The sequence below is a fragment of the Mytilus edulis genome, chromosome 3, assembly GCF_963676685.1.
Source record: "Mytilus edulis chromosome 3, xbMytEdul2.2, whole genome shotgun sequence".
Taxonomy (NCBI): domain Eukaryota; kingdom Metazoa; phylum Mollusca; class Bivalvia; order Mytilida; family Mytilidae; genus Mytilus; species Mytilus edulis.
Window position 1 is genome coordinate 49,483,340 of NC_092346.1, and position 18,053 is coordinate 49,501,392.

The 18,053-nt window shown below is 35.8% G+C and overlaps 1 pseudogene; it reads left to right on the forward strand.

Annotated features, from left to right (window-relative positions):
* The first annotated feature begins 1,913 nt into the window (after window positions 1–1,913).
* LOC139515297 (uncharacterized) lies at window positions 1,914–14,227 on the forward strand (annotated as a pseudogene).
* The last annotated feature ends 3,826 nt before the right edge of the window (window positions 14,228–18,053 follow it).

Genomic DNA, 18,053 nt, shown 5'->3' on the forward strand with positions numbered 1-18,053 from the left:
TACACAACAGAACACCAACTTCAAAGCAGGAATACTTCCATTGAATTCATATCAGCAAAAGACATAAAATATTGAAAACAACACGTTATTAATTTCTTGCGTCCGAAGCGCTTTTCTGGATTTACCTTCATCAGGAACGCTCAAAGCCAAACATTTGAAATCCGAAGATGTATAAGTACCGAAACCGTTGAAGAGCTGTATGTCAAAAAATACCTAAAATAATAGCCAAATTCATCTAAAGCCAACTTTGCCTGAGGGAGTTGAAACCTTAGTTTCTTAATAATTTATAAATTTATAAACGGACATAAAGTTTTGATACAATTGGCTTTGAAAATATGTTGAATGACGAAATAGAAATTGGTAAATAAACATCACTTGTAAGGTTGCCAACTGGAATTTTGTTAATTCTGTCTGGTAAAGTGTGGAACTAATCAATATAAAAAAGAAAGAAGAATATGCTACTTGAATAATATGCAAAACCACTATAGAAACATGTGTTTGATCGGACAATGTACGTGGGGATATGTTTGTATGACAATTAGCATATACCATGTGGTAAAGGAATTTATCTGAATTCACAGATAAATGTTAAATCAAATCAAATAACTATATTTGAACTTCTCAACGAGAAAGTTATTTGACAAAAACAGCAGTGGCGACGAACAGGTTTTCTGGATGAAGGCATCATAACAGTTCATTTGACGTCAAAATTAAATTGTTGCGTTTCTTTTTCTTTCTTCCTTTGTAGATCTAAGCAAAAACAGTGCACTGCTTCTGGGACTTGTGCCAGCTGTTATTAAAGAGAAAGATTGCAGCATTGCTGAATTAATATATGTCTATAGTGAAGCTCTCCTCTCTCCATTTTTTTTTAGAAGAGGAATACCAACGGCACAAGGATGGCATTCTTCAATGTGGTTTAGATAAAAATGCTTCCTGATTCAGGTTCGAAACTGTTATGAATAATGGTATCCGACTATACACACATTACTTAAATTGTTCAACTTCAACCGTTACTAGTGTAGAGTGAGAAAGATACGCCAGCTCCCTTCGACGGCTCCATCATTTTAATAGAACCTCCATGACCGGTGCTCTTACACTATTACACTTTACTTATACACATTCATTATGGTTTTGATCATTCATATGAAAAGATCATCGACTCATTTTATGAACTTCATCCAAGAAATTTTTAATTGGAAAACATTATTTTTCGGAAGTGATTTGTTTAATATATGTAGTTACTTAGTTATACTGCAGGTGAGTCTATGTAATTTAGGTCTCGATGTCCCAAGCTAATATGAAAAAGAACCGATATGGGTTATTGGCATGAAGACATTCCTTTATTCACTAAATGTAACACAAAAAGTAATTAAGAACTGGCAACATGAACTTCTTCAATAGAGCAGGAACTTCCCACTTATAGACAGATAGCTATGAATGCCACCAAACAAAAGAAGAATAGTTAAACCCGAGAGGACAGCATAATGCCCCACAATCTTATCAAATACGCTTCTAAACTAAGATTTGTAGGATCCGTACCGACTCTTAGCCAAGATAATCATGTATCTTGTCCAAGGACAAAATCTGAAACTGATTTTTATCAGAGAGAGAATCAACTATGTTTTTAAAATGGTTTCTAATATATGCTAATTTAACTGCTTGTTTCTTATATTTCATTTTATTATAATAAGATACACGAAGTGCATTCATTAGATTTGTCTTTTCATTTTACTTTTATTATGAACACATGATATGTTTATAACAAAAGTAAACTGGAAAGACATATGAACCAAAGAAATGCATGCATCGCAGAGAACAGATTCAGGGGAGACTCTGAAAACTTGTTTACCAGCTCACAACCTCATGTTTTGAATGCATAACCAGGCTTTCCTCGCTAAAAGGTCTTAGCGGCTATGGATTCCCAGAGGCATTTGGCATCTCAGGTCCGTGAAAGAACTCTGGCCACTCCAGTAAATAGTTTGGAACAGCCTGCCACTCACCCTAACCAGACTCAGGCTCCAGTAAGGGCAGTGGCTGTACAAGCCACTCACCCTAACCAGAAAAAGGCTCCTCCTGTTCTTTGTTCCTTTGGTATTTCAACCAAAGATGAAGAACTGGATCTTCCATCACTGTATTGGATACCTAAACTACATAAGTGTCCTTACAAACAGCGGTATATTGCTGGGTCTTCCAAGTGCTCCACAAAACCTCTTTCTAAATTATTAACATCCATTTTATCAGCAATCAAAGACGGGCTTCAAAGTTATTGTGAAACTGCCTATTCTAGAGGTGGCGTGAATCAGATGTGGATACTTAAAAATTCCAAAGATCTTTTAGAGTACATACAATCTAACTCTCTTTCATCTTGTAACAGTATTAAAACATTTGACTTCTCTACTCTTTACACAAGTATTCCACATTCCAAACTTAAAGACAAATTAAAAGAGTTGGTATTACTTTGCTTCATAAAAAAGAATGGCCAACGTAGATACAAGTATCTTGTCTTAGGGAGGGATAAATCCTACTTTGTAAAGAATCACTCTGATTCAAACAAAAAATTCTCTGAAACCGATATTATCAAGATGCTTGATTTCTTGATTGACAACATATTTGTTACGTTCGGAGGACGTGTTTTTCAACAGACTGTCGGCATACCAATGGGAACAAACTGTGCCCCTCTACTTGCTGACTTGTTTCTTTATTATTATGAGGCTGACTTCATGCAGGAACTTCTTAGGAAGAAAGATAAGAAGTTAGCAATATCCTTTAACTCTACTTTCCGCTATATAGATGACGTTCTTTCACTAAACAATTCAAAATTTGGTGACTATGTGGAACGCATCTATCCCATCGAATTGGAGATAAAGGATACTACAGATACAGTTAAGTCAGCTTCATATCTTGACTTACATCTAGAAATTGACAATGAGGGTCGGTTGAAGACAAAACTTTACGACAAAAGAGATGATTTCAGCTTTCCAATTGTGAACTTTCCATTTCTAAGTAGCAACATTCCAGCAGCACCTACATACGGGGTATATATCTCTCAATTGATACGATATTCCCGTGCTTGCATTTCCTATCATGATTTTCTTGATAGAGGGTTACTGCTCACAAGGAAGCTATTAAATCAAGAGTTCCAAATGGTGAAGTTGAAATCATCCCTTCGTAAATTTTACGGACGCCATCACGAGTTGGTTGACCGTTATGGAATAACCATTTCACAAATGATATCGGATATGTTCCTCACGTCGTAACTACAATCCCCTTCCCTTTCATGAATTTGACCTACCGAATTAGACTATTTACCGGATTTGTAATCACATAAGCAACACGACGGGTGCCGCATGTGGAGCAGGATCTGCTTACCCTTCCGGAGCACCTGAGATCACCCCTAGTTTTTGGTGGGGTTCGTGTTGTTTATTCTTTAGTTTTCTATGTTGTGTCATGTGTACTATTGTTTTTCTGTTTGTCTTTTTCATTTTTAGCCATGGCGTTGTCAGTTTGTTTTAGATTTATGAGTTTGACTGTCCCTTTGGTATCTTTCGTCCCTCTTTTATTACCACTGGGTCGATGTCTCTGCTGGTGGACATTTTGTCCCCGAGGACATCATCCGCCCAGTAGCAAAACTACAATTGCATGAACTTACGAAGAACTAACAGGAAACTGGCTCGGACGTCGCCCAGTATAAAAAGGTCCGAAACAGACGTCACCATGGACACGGTGTCGTCTGATACGGCAGGTGTCCCCTCATCACCAGACATGACAAATATCCCAAACACGACTCATTCAGATCATCGTCCTAGTGACAGCAGCAACATTACACATATACAGCCATGTTCAGTTCTCCTTAAAGACATTTTGGTTTTTGATGACACAGTACAACACTGTCGCATTTCAAAATGTGAGACCAAAGGCTGCAAAACTTGTGCTATTTTAATTACAGATGCTGAATTCACTAGCAATTTGACCAAGAAGTCATATTTTACCAGAAGTTACGATGATCTGAATTGTAAATCGATAAATGTCGTTTACGGATTAGAGTGCAACCTTTGCGGATTGGTATACGTCGGTGAAACGAAAGGAAGGCTAAACAAACGGATGTGCGGTCATAGATCAGACATTAACCTCAATGCTAACGACATTCTATACCAGCATTTCAATCAGCCCGATCATTCCATCGTTTCTATGACAGTTCGCATTATCGAAAAGATATACCATAGCTCTAACAATCCTAATCTTTCAACGACTCTCCGTAGACAAAAAGAAGACTACTGGATTAGACAATTGGGAACTGCAACACCGTATGGCTGCAATGACAAAATTGATGGTATAGGTATTCTATCTAGTCCTTCGTGTAACTCGGTGAATGTGATGAATATTTTCAACTCGACTCCTCGACGTAGACGCAGTCATGGTCATCGTCATTATACATCACCCTCTCTGCATGATGTCTCTATTAATGACTTGCTGCCATTCATACAAAAACCGTTAGGTATTCATCACATTCGCACGAAACTTTATTCATTACCCCTTTCAAAACTTCATTCTCTGTTCAATTTATGTTTGGAATCCACTGTTACAAACCCTCATTCAAACCAATACAAACTTCAAGCTATAATTTCGGATATTGCAAGTCACAGACTTTTCAAGCCAGTTCGCATTGGAAAAGATGAAAAAGAGAAAAGATATTTTCTAAATCTTTCCTTTGCCAACAAAGGTCTCGATGGCGTCAACCTTGGCAATATCCTTCATCATAAATTAGTTCAATCGAAAATACCTCCTTATTTTAAAGACCAGTCTGTACCAATAATTTCTTATACCTATACCAAACCTATTGCAACTAAAATTTTCAATTACAAACGCGTTTTGCAGGATCTCGATATTGACGACTTCAAGTCTAAACCTCCTGATTGCACTTGTGCTAGTTCCCTATTCACATATAATCCCGCTGGCCACGTTATTACCGGTGACCTTAACATTGTTAATAACACTTCTCTACGAAACGTGTTATCGAAAGGTCCGAAATATCGTGAGCCTAAATCCATCAATTGGAAATACAACTTTAAAATTTTGATGGATTCAGTCGAGGATTATGCCAGGCAATGGGCTAAGCGCGAGAAGGAAGACGTAGACACTCTATCCGAATGGATAAAGGCAGTGAGGTCCTTAATACAAATCAGAATTAAGAAACTGAATGGGTCCATCAATGCCCATGCTACGTCAATTTTTAAAGACCCAAATGTTGCTAAACACCTATCCGACCTCCATGATAAATATGTTGTTGTCCCCGCAGACAAAGCCCCAAATAACATCGTTTTTGTCTGTAAAAGTCATTACATTAATTGCTTGATAAACGAATTAGGTATAGACAATTCACTTGGAAACTCAACATATACCCTCACGACACTTACCAAAGAGGAAATCCTGGATAATCATAGGTCTGTTCTTTGTTCCTTTGGTATTTCAACCAAAGATGAAGAACTGGATCTTCCATCACTGTATTGGATACCTAAACTACATAAGTGTCCTTACAAACAGCGGTATATTGCTGGGTCTTCCAAGTGCTCCACAAAACCTCTTTCTAAATTATTAACATCCATTTTATCAGCAATCAAAGACGGGCTTCAAAGTTATTGTGAAACTGCCTATTCTAGAGGTGGCGTGAATCAGATGTGGATACTTAAAAATTCCAAAGATCTTTTAGAGTACATACAATCTAACTCTCTTTCATCTTGTAACAGTATTAAAACATTTGACTTCTCTACTCTTTACACAAGTATTCCACATTCCAAACTTAAAGACAAATTAAAAGAGTTGGTATTACTTTGCTTCATAAAAAAGAATGGCCAACGTAGATACAAGTATCTTGTCTTAGGGAGGGATAAATCCTACTTTGTAAAGAATCACTCTGATTCAAACAAAAAATTCTCTGAAACCGATATTATCAAGATGCTTGATTTCTTGATTGACAACATATTTGTTACGTTCGGAGGACGTGTTTTTCAACAGACTGTCGGCATACCAATGGGAACAAACTGTGCCCCTCTACTTGCTGACTTGTTTCTTTATTATTATGAGGCTGACTTCATGCAGGAACTTCTTAGGAAGAAAGATAAGAAGTTAGCAATATCCTTTAACTCTACTTTCCGCTATATAGATGACGTTCTTTCACTAAACAATTCAAAATTTGGTGACTATGTGGAACGCATCTATCCCATCGAATTGGAGATAAAGGATACTACAGATACAGTTAAGTCAGCTTCATATCTTGACTTACATCTAGAAATTGACAATGAGGGTCGGTTGAAGACAAAACTTTACGACAAAAGAGATGATTTCAGCTTTCCAATTGTGAACTTTCCATTTCTAAGTAGCAACATTCCAGCAGCACCTGCATACGGGGTATATATCTCTCAATTGATACGATATTCCCGTGCTTGCATTTCCTATCATGATTTTCTTGATAGAGGGTTACTGCTCACAAGGAAGCTATTAAATCAAGAGTTCCAAATGGTGAAGTTGAAATCATCCCTTCGTAAATTTTACGGACGCCATCACGAGTTGGTTGACCGTTATGGAATAACCATTTCACAAATGATATCGGATATGTTCCTCACGTCGTAACTACAATCCCCTTCCCTTTCATGAATTTGACCTACCGAATTAGACTATTTACCGGATTTGTAATCACATAAGCAACACGACGGGTGCCGCATGTGGAGCAGGATCTGCTTACCCTTCCGGAGCACCTGAGATCACCCCTAGTTTTTGGTGGGGTTCGTGTTGTTTATTCTTTAGTTTTCTATGTTGTGTCATGTGTACTATTGTTTTTCTGTTTGTCTTTTTCATTTTTAGCCATGGCGTTGTCAGTTTGTTTTAGATTTATGAGTTTGACTGTCCCTTTGGTATCTTTCGTCCCTCTTGATATACCAGCCAATCACTCTTACCCAACTAACATCAGTTACAATGATACTAATGCTAGACAAAAGCCATCCCGACAGTCTAGGTTAGGACCCCCAGTTATATGAAGGCAAACTCCTTTCACCACCTTACCACACCAGACAGTCCTGCAGTGCCACCTTTATTTATCGACATCCCTACCAGATGTTAAATAAGTGTAGAAAAAAACGTTTTCGGCACTAAAAGAGGGACGAAAGATACCAAAGGGACAGTCAAACTCATAAATCTAAAACAAACTGACAACGCCATGGCTAAAAATGAAAAAGACAAACAGAAAAACAATAGTACACATGACACAACATAGAAAACTAAAGAATAAACAACACGAACCCCACCAAAAACTAGGGGTGATCTCAGGTGCTCCGGAAGGGTAAGCAGATCCTGCTCCACATGTGGCACCCGTCGTGTTGCTTATGTGGTTACAAATCCGGTAAATAGTCTAATTCGGTAGGTCACATTCATGAAAGGGAATTGTATACTCTTGTTACAGTAAAATGACGTCAGAGCAGCGTACACTCACGAGATAACAATAAAAAACAAAGAACTGACATTTTTGACCAATTAGACTGCAAGGTAGCTTATATATAATTGTTTTTATTCTTTACTGTAATGTTTTGATTTACATAACGATGACTTATATCAAAATATTTTATATATTTTACTTCGTTAGTGCACTGAAATATGTATTTAAACAAGAGGCTGTCACAACGACAGCAAACCGGATTTATTAATATTTATTTGTGTCCTGGCAATATCACAAGAACCATTACTGATGAATGGTGAAAGTGAAAATCGTCAATATCAAATTTGACCTCCATTTTGTCATCAGTATCAACATATTAAAATTTGAAAAGCTTAGATTGAATGGTTCGTGAGTAAATGCAACAACGTGAATGGAAACGCCATTTTACAATCTTTCAAGAACCATAACGCCTGAACGGTAAAAGTCAAAATCGTCATTTTTGAACTTGACCTCTATTTTGTCATCAGTAACAACATATAAAAATTTCAAAAGCTTTGGTTGAATGGTTCATGAGAAAATGCACGGACACGACTGGAAACACCATTTTTCAATCTTTCAAGAACCATAACTCCTGAACAGTAAAAGTCAAAATCGTCATTATTTAACTTGGCCTCTATTTTGTCATCAGTAACAACATATTAAAATTTGGGAAGCTTTGGTAGAACAGTTCATGCGTAAATGCACGGACACAACTGGAAACTCCATTTTTCAATCTTTCAAGAACCATAACTCCTGAACGGTAAAAGTCAAAATCGTCATTATTGAAATTGACCGCCATTTTGTCATCAGTAACAACATATTAAAATTTGGGAAGCTTTGGTAGAACAGTTCATGCGTAAATGCACGGACACGACTGGAAACTCCATTTTTCAATCTTTCAAGAACCATAATTCCTGAACGGTAAAAGTCAAAATCGCCATTATTGAACTTGACCTTCATTTAGTTGTCAGTAACAACATATTAAAATTTTAAAAGCTTTGGTTTAACGGTTCATGAGTTAATGCACGGACAACATTTGATTGCCGCCCGCCCGACCGCCCGGCCGCCCGCCGTACATCCCCAAATCAATAACCGACATTTTTGTCACAAAAATCCGGTTAAAAACATGTTCACTAGGATATATCAGATGTTAGCGTCTATGGGTTATTGAATGACAGAACATCTATACTATTACACGAGAAGACCTCATTTTGTGTGTCGCTTCTCTTCCTTCCGCAATAAATTAATCATCATGCCTGTGTCCTATAGGTACCATGCATAGTCGCATTTGTCTACTATTTATATGATTATTCAGTTTGCGTTATTTTCGGAGAAAAACAAAAACAAAGGCGTCCGGATATTGTTTCCGTCATTGGACGAAATTTTAAGTCAGACTACACTTCCGGTTTGCGTTATTGTATACTTTGAACATACATATAGGGAAAACGGTACTATTTATTCTGCCATAGGCGACAATATTAACATTTTCTAAATTTACCACTTTTTATGATAAAAACCTGAATAAAACAGTTATATGTGGTCTTAGTACTTTATTATTCTGTTTTAAAAATTAAAGTCAAATAGTATCATGACCAACTTTAACAGCTTGTTTATGTTATCCATGCCCACCGTCATTTTGTACCTAATTTATGAAATTTTGGAAGTCTTTTCGAATAATTCTTTAGAAATATTTCAATAGGTTTCAAAATTTATATTGTAAATATACACACTGCAGCTATTCATAGATATATAAAACAAATATATATTGTACCATTACATCCAATCAAAGCGCTCCTAATTTGACTTCCTTCACCTGCCTTGGGTACACAAAAGGCCAACATAATACCGTTTCGCCTATACAGTGAATAAGGTGTGTTAGCTGTATGCTATCATTTTATTTGTATTTGTTATCCACAGCGGTTACAGAGTTTATTAAAAAGAGAGGGTCTATATAATATATCAATGACCGCCGTGGATCGATGAGTGGACTGAGAATTGATAGTTGAGGGCAGGTGCACATAATTTATAGTTATGAATGTTCAGCTGTATTTGCACGAGGCTAAGAAACAGGTGTAATGCGAGCTTTCGCGAGCTATTACTCCTGTTTCGAGCGGAGTTTTTTTGTTTTTTGTATATTGTTTTTAACACTGACAAGTGTATTTAAAGTTGATTTGTTTTTCATAAAAGATATGGAGTTGAGAGTTCTGTCGGTAAAGTTGAAACCAAAACGGGAGGAAGCTGTTAAACACATCCTACAGAGGAGAGATGTGATCTGTAATTTGCCAGTTGGCTATTGAAAATGCAAGACTTTTCATGTCCTGCCAGGTACAGATTATGATATATAGATATAAGATGTAGTTTGAATGGACAAAAAGCTATAAAGGGCACCATACATTATTACTAGTAACAGTTTATCTGAAAGTGAAAAAAGAATTGTGCAAAAAGTCAAATCACAAAAGTACTGAACTTAGAGGAAAATCTAATCGGAAAGTCCATAATCACATGGCAAAATCAAATAACAAAACACATCAAAAACGAATGGACAAGAACTGTCATATTCCTGACTTGGTACTGGCATTTTCAAATGTATAAAATGGTGGATTAAACATGGTTTTATAGCTTTGATGACAGTCTCATCAAATTCCGTTATATTTACAATGATGCGTGAACTAAACATACACATTGACAAGATGTTTAAGTACCGAGCGACGTTCGTTAAATGGATACCACATAAACAGACATAATAAATAAAATAGTCAAATAATGGGTACAGCAGTCATCATCGTGTAACAATTTAAGAAGGAACAATTTAACAGAACACAAACACATTTAACTACAAACACGTTTATTGATTCGCGTGTCTGACGTCAGAAAATTTTATACGTCACATATATTTGTCGTTCAATGTATATACAGACAATTTAAAATTTCACATGGGCAATGTTAGCATACAGGGTTAAAAAATCAGAAGTATGTAAGAATTAATTTCAAAAATAGACCGATATTTAAAATAGTCCAAAAGTTATATAGAATTTATAAGAATCCACAAAATGAAATTGTTCATTACACTACGCGATGGAATAACTTTGACGTTTATGGTTAAACGTATTTTGTAACTCGATCATAATAGAAATATATCATAATAATTCTTATACGATTTGCATATCTCTATATAGTTAACTGTGATTGGTCAACTCCACTTTCTATTTTCGGTTTACACTTCGATAGACTGGGTTGCCGGAACTACTTTTGTAACTAATGTAAACAATATGGCGGCTCTTAATCGCGAACGGCAATCATGTAAATATAACCGGGCTTAAATTAATTTATATTTTATAGTTGTAGTAAAAATTTAATAAAACGGAGTTCACAATTACAGTTGTAAACCATTTATTTAATTGTTAAAAAATACGGAAATCACATGACCTTCCATTCATCTGAAAATAGTCGTCTGCTTAAATCTGTACAGTAAACATGGAGCTTGATGCGGATTTTGACATATCTACGTTACCAGATCTGCCAATAACTTTCGAGATGCAACTGCCAGAAGAAATGAATGCCGAAGTTGTTGAACTATTTGAAATAATGCACCAAGAAGTTTAAGGTTTTGATGAAATGCTACTCCATGCTGTAACAAGCATCAACAATGATCAAACCCTACCAGTACCTAGCACAACTTCTGTTGAAACAGTTGATTTCCAAGCACAACAACATAATCAAGAACCTGCACCAGTACAGGACTCAGACAATACTTCAAAAGATTTAAAAATCTAGACAAAGAGACCTTGCTTGAAATAGAGCAAAATCAATAGTGCCTCAACCAAAAAGAATACAAAGTGGGGAGTTGGAGTCTTTAATGGTAAGACTTGATAAAACAAAATCTGTTTGAAACACAGTCGTAGGATTGTCTGTTGTTTTTCCACCACGTTTTGACAGATAATATAAATCAAAACATGACCATTTCCCAGAAAGGAGTGGATTCATCTCAAACTTCACTTGAAATACATTTATTATATAATTACCAAAAGATAAAATAAACATTAAACATAAATTAACACAACATGATGTAATATTAACCTTATACATTTCAATGTTTATTACCTGACGAGAGCAAAAATACTTTAAAAAGACAACTTTCTCATGTGTGCTCTTTCCCCATCAATTCTTAGTTATATCACGGCCAGTCACACAACACTTATATTATTACCTTGTACAGTTAGAACCGATTCTTTTCAATGTCATTGTTTACACCCAATGCCCATGGGTAAAAAAAAAGAACTTGAGATTCCAGTTGTACACAATGTTTTATATGACCTAATTAATGAAATACAACAAAACAAAGATAAATTTTAGAAAATATGAAATGAAAGGAGATGGGGCGTATACATGTATTCTATACAAATAGGTTAATTAGACAGCAACCAAACAACATAAGTAACCAATAAAAAATATCTTCTTGTGTTAATGTTATATATATCGTAGATAAAAAAAAACATAAGCAAATGAACTTTTTTGAAATAAAACTATATTTGTACATTATCACTTTTCAGCTTGGTGTTCTGAAAGATTGGCAAGCACTTTGGACTTTCAGACCGTGTCTGTTGATTGTCTTAATAGCAGTTTGAGGCAATTTTATGCAGAGGCTCAACCTCAAAACATATCCAAAAGGGCTCTGAAAATGCCAGAAGAGCATGCACAGGAATACCACAAAAATTCTTTAAAAAATGTACGTGCTGCTATGAACAGACATCTGAAAGACATAGGCCGTGTCATTGACATTGTCCGTGATTCAGAATTTAAAGCAGCAAATTCCATGTTGAGTGCTAAGCTGAAATTTAACTTGCGCAATGGATTGTCAAGACCAACACAGCATCACCCTATAATAACAACTCCTGAATTGCTTAAAATAAACACCTACCTTATGAAAAAAGAGGACCCTGTAGCACTCCATTTCAGAGTATGGTACCTTTTAGGCATACATTTCGTCAGCCGTGGGGTAGAATTCCATCATCAATTGAGCATTAATTCCCTCAAATTTGAAAGTGATGAAATGGGATCCGAATTTCTGTCAATATCGCATGAAACACACCAAAAAAATCACCAAGGTGGACTAGACAACGCAACAGAAGAAACACAAGATAAGAGAATGTATGCCGTACCAAATTCTCCGTCCTGTTCTCTTTCTACAATAAAGCACTTTCTTTCCAAATGTGATCCAGCCGCGAAATCACTGTTCAACCAATGCTGCAGAGAAGCTTTACGCTGTCCATCTATGTACATCACATGGTATAATGTAACGCCTGTGAAAGTTAAAAACTTCTCAGCTTTCATGTCCGACATATGTAAAAATGCTGGTGTTAAACGTTATACAGGGCATTCACTCAGATCTACAGCTATTACCGCCATGAGTGATGCTGGTTTAACAGGTTGGGAACAAACCCCCTGTATGGTGATTATACCTCTATAGAGGGATAATCCTTCTTTAGAGGGATAAAATAATCCCTCTATAGAGGGGTCATTTTGTTTGCACTGGATTTAAAGCAAATTAGGGCAGAATGGCATTTTCTAGTTATATTGGCTATAATCTCTAGCATTATATGCATCAACATATAGTTAAAGGGAGATGTGGTGCGAGTGCCAATGAGACAACTCTCCATCCAAAAAACAATTTAAAAAAGTAAACCATTATAGGTTAAAGTACGGCCTTCAACACGGAGCCTTGGCTCACACAGAACAACAAGCTATAAAGGGCCCCAAAATTACTAGTATAAAACCATTCAAACGGGAAAACCGCACTTTACTAAAAATTGGGATAACCAGTTTTCTGCTAAAGTGACAAAACTTGCAATCTATTGTAAACCTATCTGAACACCTGATCAACAACAAAAGGAATAGTTGACCTTTAAATTTCATGTTAAATCTAACAATAGAAATTCTGTTCAGTGAGGCATAAGTGAGTAGAATTTACCTGATCATCACAGCTTTCAATCATGGTGAACAATAGCTTTTATATTTAGTTAGATAAGCATCAAACTGGGCATGTGCATATTAAATTAAGTACATCAATTGGTGCATCAACTATTCCAGTTTACTGCCATAATAAGTAGAGAATGCCATTCTGCCCTATTTTGATTTAAATCCAGTCTAAACAAAAATACCCCTCTATACAGGTATAATCACCATATAGAGGGTTTGATCCCAACCTGTTTAACAGATAACAGAGCATCATGTTTATGTCAGACCATAAATGTGAGGAAAGTCTAAAATCATATTGCAGGAGACCGAGCACGGTTCAAAGGCATACCATCAGTTCGGTGTTAAACAAGGTAGCAACGGGTAATTCTTCAACATCAGTAGCACTTGTACCAGTTGCTCCTTCTACTTCCAATTCTACCGCCATTTCTCCAACTCAAAATAATGTCACAGACACAAAAACTGGACAATCTGTTCTCACCGAAAGAACCCCACTCCGCTCTCTTGATATACCAAATCAGAACGTTCTAGTAAACAGTCAGTCAACTCTTCAAAACCACAAAATGTCTGGATTTGCAGCAAATTCAGTATTTCATAACTGCAGTTTCAATTTCAGTTAACATGTGACACTTTTGAACTGTGTAGTTGTGTATTACGTGTACACATTGATGGCGTGGATTACAAATCCGGATTATTTGACTTTTGACTGTTAACATTCAGTTATTCACATTGAACGTTTTTGATGTTCTGTTATTGTTTCTTTTATATGTTTAAAGACATAATTATTTAGCAGAATGTGTTGTTAATTCTTACTTTTTAGTCTTTTACGAGACGGAGTGATGACCTACATTTACTTCCCTGTGTATCGATTTCACTCTGATATATTCATGCGCATTGCCCTTATATGGAACGCTGGTGCTCCACAAACGGAAAAAACAAATATTTTTAATTGTTTTTTACAAAAACAACTTAATATCTTTGAATTAAGAATTATAAGGATTAAACACATTTTTTCTAGAGGTTATTGATGTGTAAACTCGGGTGATCAACAACAATAACCTCTAGAAACTTCGAACTTTTATTTAAGGTTCATCATAACCTTTTGGCTAAAATGGCCGTATTTACACCCCAAATTTTACTCTGAGTACAGACTAACCTATACACCTGCAACAGTTTTAAGGGATGGCAGGAACTAGATATATAAATTTTAAATGCATTTTATGTTTCAGAAAATTATAAACTTTTCTAGATTTTGCTATCCATTTTTTTTCGTTCCTGCAGAAGGTGCAAAAATTAACTAAGTAGTGAAAACGATTGAGAAGCTCCCCTCATATAATCAATGTTGTGAGTAGTATTGATTTAAATGGACAATAGATGGACAATAGACACCTGTAAACAATAGGTTATTTAACAGGTTTAAACTGTGTAACTGAGTGGACCGTATCAAATGAAACTCGGGTGTTTGTTTATTTTGCTATCTTCTGCAGACTGGAAAAAAATGAACATCAAAATCCAGGTAAGTTTTTAATTTTCTGAAACGTAGACTTCATATAACTTTTATATATCTAGTTCCTGCCATGCCTTAAAACTTTCCTGGATGTACCAGTTTGTCTGTACTCATAGTAATTTTGAAGGTGTAAACACGGCCATATTTTTCAATTCCTTATGATGAACCTTAATCACCCGAGTTTACACATCAATAACCTCTAGAAAAAATGTGTTTAATCCTATAATGACATATAATAGAACATTATGTTCTAATTCGTAACCTCAACCGAACATAAAGCATTTATCAATATAATACAAAACTCTCAATTGGTAGTAGCCACTTGCATAAGTCAAGTGCATTTTATTCAGATAATAAATACACGTAATTCATTTAATACCAATGAGTATTGTGATAAATTAATTCTTTCTCTGACTAGCACATCAATGTTTGCGACCCATCCTGGACTATCAACCTGTAAATAAATATTTTTTATAATTATTTATTTTTATAATTATTTATTTAGAAAAAAGCCTCTGGAACACTTGACTGCAATGACTCGAATGACTTGAACTACCTTAAAACCACCCGTGCATGAAATGTTACCCGCATTCCTTATATATCCAATCAAACAGACCTATCTATAAATAGCATACACACGTGTACCTTGCCAAACAAAACAAACTTGCATCGATATATGTACAACTTTAATAAATATAAATATCATACTGACGGGATCTGTTAAAGTACAGAGTCACGTTATAAGAACCAAAGAAACACAAAAAGTCGCATATACAAAACACACCAGCAAAAAATAAAAGATAATACAAACACATTGACGGGATGTTTAAGTACCGAGCGACGTTAAATGGATATCACATAAAACAATTCAACAGTAAAATTAATATTAATAATAGAACAAAGACAAATGAAAGAACAATATAACACGTTTTTAAGATGATAAACAACATCAGTACGCATAATCTATACTTCAAGACCATCATGTATTATTTGTGAAGTTGATACGGAATATTTAACAACAAGGTCTTGGTACCTTCCGATAAACTTTTTTTAGAAAAAGGACGAGACGTTCTTTGACAAATCCCTGGTTCATCAACTTTCTACTCAGACACTAATGACGTTTTAGCTGCAAGCTCTTGAATATCGAATAAGATGGGAAATATATATCCCATATGCAGGTGAAGTTGGTATATTGCTTTTAAGGTGGGGGAAATTTATAATTTCAAAATTAAAATCGTCTCGTTTGTCATAGATTCTGGTACTGAGATGACTGAGTAAGTCAAATTCGAGATATAAGTCTAAAAATGGTATTTTTTGTCTTATAGAAGGTTCTGTATAACCTCTGCTTCATATGGAGTACAAAAACTAGCCCACTAATGTAACACAAGTACCCATTGGAATACCAGCTGTCACTCTACCAAACTCAACAAATATGTAGTCGGATCAAAAAGGTCATCATTATAATATCATCTTCGGTGTTTTGTTTTTAAGTTCGGGTGGGTCTTCATTAAGAAAAATTTAACACGACCTAAAACATGAAATTTGTATCTACTTTTTTCTCTTCCTATGCTACGATTTAGTCTATTTTTTTATTGAGCTTGGGGAAAATAGATGTACTACACTTTAAAAACTCATCCGTGGCGAATTAAAACAGTTGGAAGGCTAAATCAATACAGTTTGTAGACTTTAAATATCGAAAATTCCACATAAAGGTTGTGTCAAATACGGTTTCGTCAATCTGTACCAATGCTGACAAGACAACGAGACCAGCTACGTCTCGAATTACATTTGTATCCAAGGTCGACGTGACCTTAGATTAGTTGTAGTAGCAAGTAAACACGTCAAACTGTATATGATAAATGTTGTTTGTTATGAGAGTCAGATACGCTTGCAAAATTTCATGGCCAGGATATTTTACGATCACCCTTTACCATTGTGAGCTCGATCCCATTGCAATAATTTGGTCTACTTTTGATAAATATTTACACCACTGGGTCGATGCTACTGCTGGTGGATAATTCGTCCCCGAGGGTATCACCAGCCCAGTAGTCAGCACTTCGGTGTTGACGTAAATATCAAGTATATGGTCATTTTTATAAATGTTCTGTTACAAAACTTAATTTTTCGAAAAATTATTACATTAGCCGTATTTGACACACGTTTTAGGAATTTTGGGTCCTCAATGCTCTTCAGCTTTCTACTTGTTTTGGCTCTATAACTTTTTTTGATCTGAGCGACACTGATGAGTCTTATGTAGACGAAACGCGCGTCTGGCGTATTAAATTATAATCCTTGTACCGTTGATAACTATTTGAGGAAAACTCAGTCACGTTTGAACGAGGACCGCTGGTCTAAATTTGAGACTCATGTGCCGAGTCTGAAGAAAGGCTCTGGCTTATCGATGATCTCGGAGACGAGGATATTACTCATGAAAGACGATGAGACGGATGACAGTCAGGCGACAATTGACTTTTGCATGAAAGGGGTTCATCCGACGAAGAAAATGGCATGAACATTGTTAACGGTAATATGTGATACCAGCGACCAGGCTGATGCATTAGTGCAAGATTCGTGATGACATTGACGCTTCAGAACGTGTTCATAAGCAGCGGGATCGGGGAAATCGAATTGATTGTTTGCAAAATGACGCCTTTGAACAATGGTTACATAACAAATATTGCACTAAACATGCAATAGTTCAGATAATGTGTCCTCCATGTTATACTCTTAATCACTGAAATATCAGTGAACCTATAGTCGTACACCACTAGAACTTACGGAACAATAATTCCATTCTTCAATGTTACAAGACTGAAAAGAATGGAGAATGTTCATTGTCTCCGCATTTTTGGTCCATGTATGTACTGTGCTGTTAACCTTAACTGTGATATTCTTCATATTTCAAAGGAGCTGGATTAGAGATTTAGCACATTGGTTGAGTGGCACTTTTATTCATCAGTTTTATGTCTTTGAGCTTTTGATTTTGCCATTTGATCAAGGACTTTCAATTTTGAAGTTTCCTCGGAATTCAGTATTTTGGTGATTTTACTTTTTGAAAGAAATAAAGGCAACAGTAGTATACCGCTGTTCAAAACTCATAAATCCAGG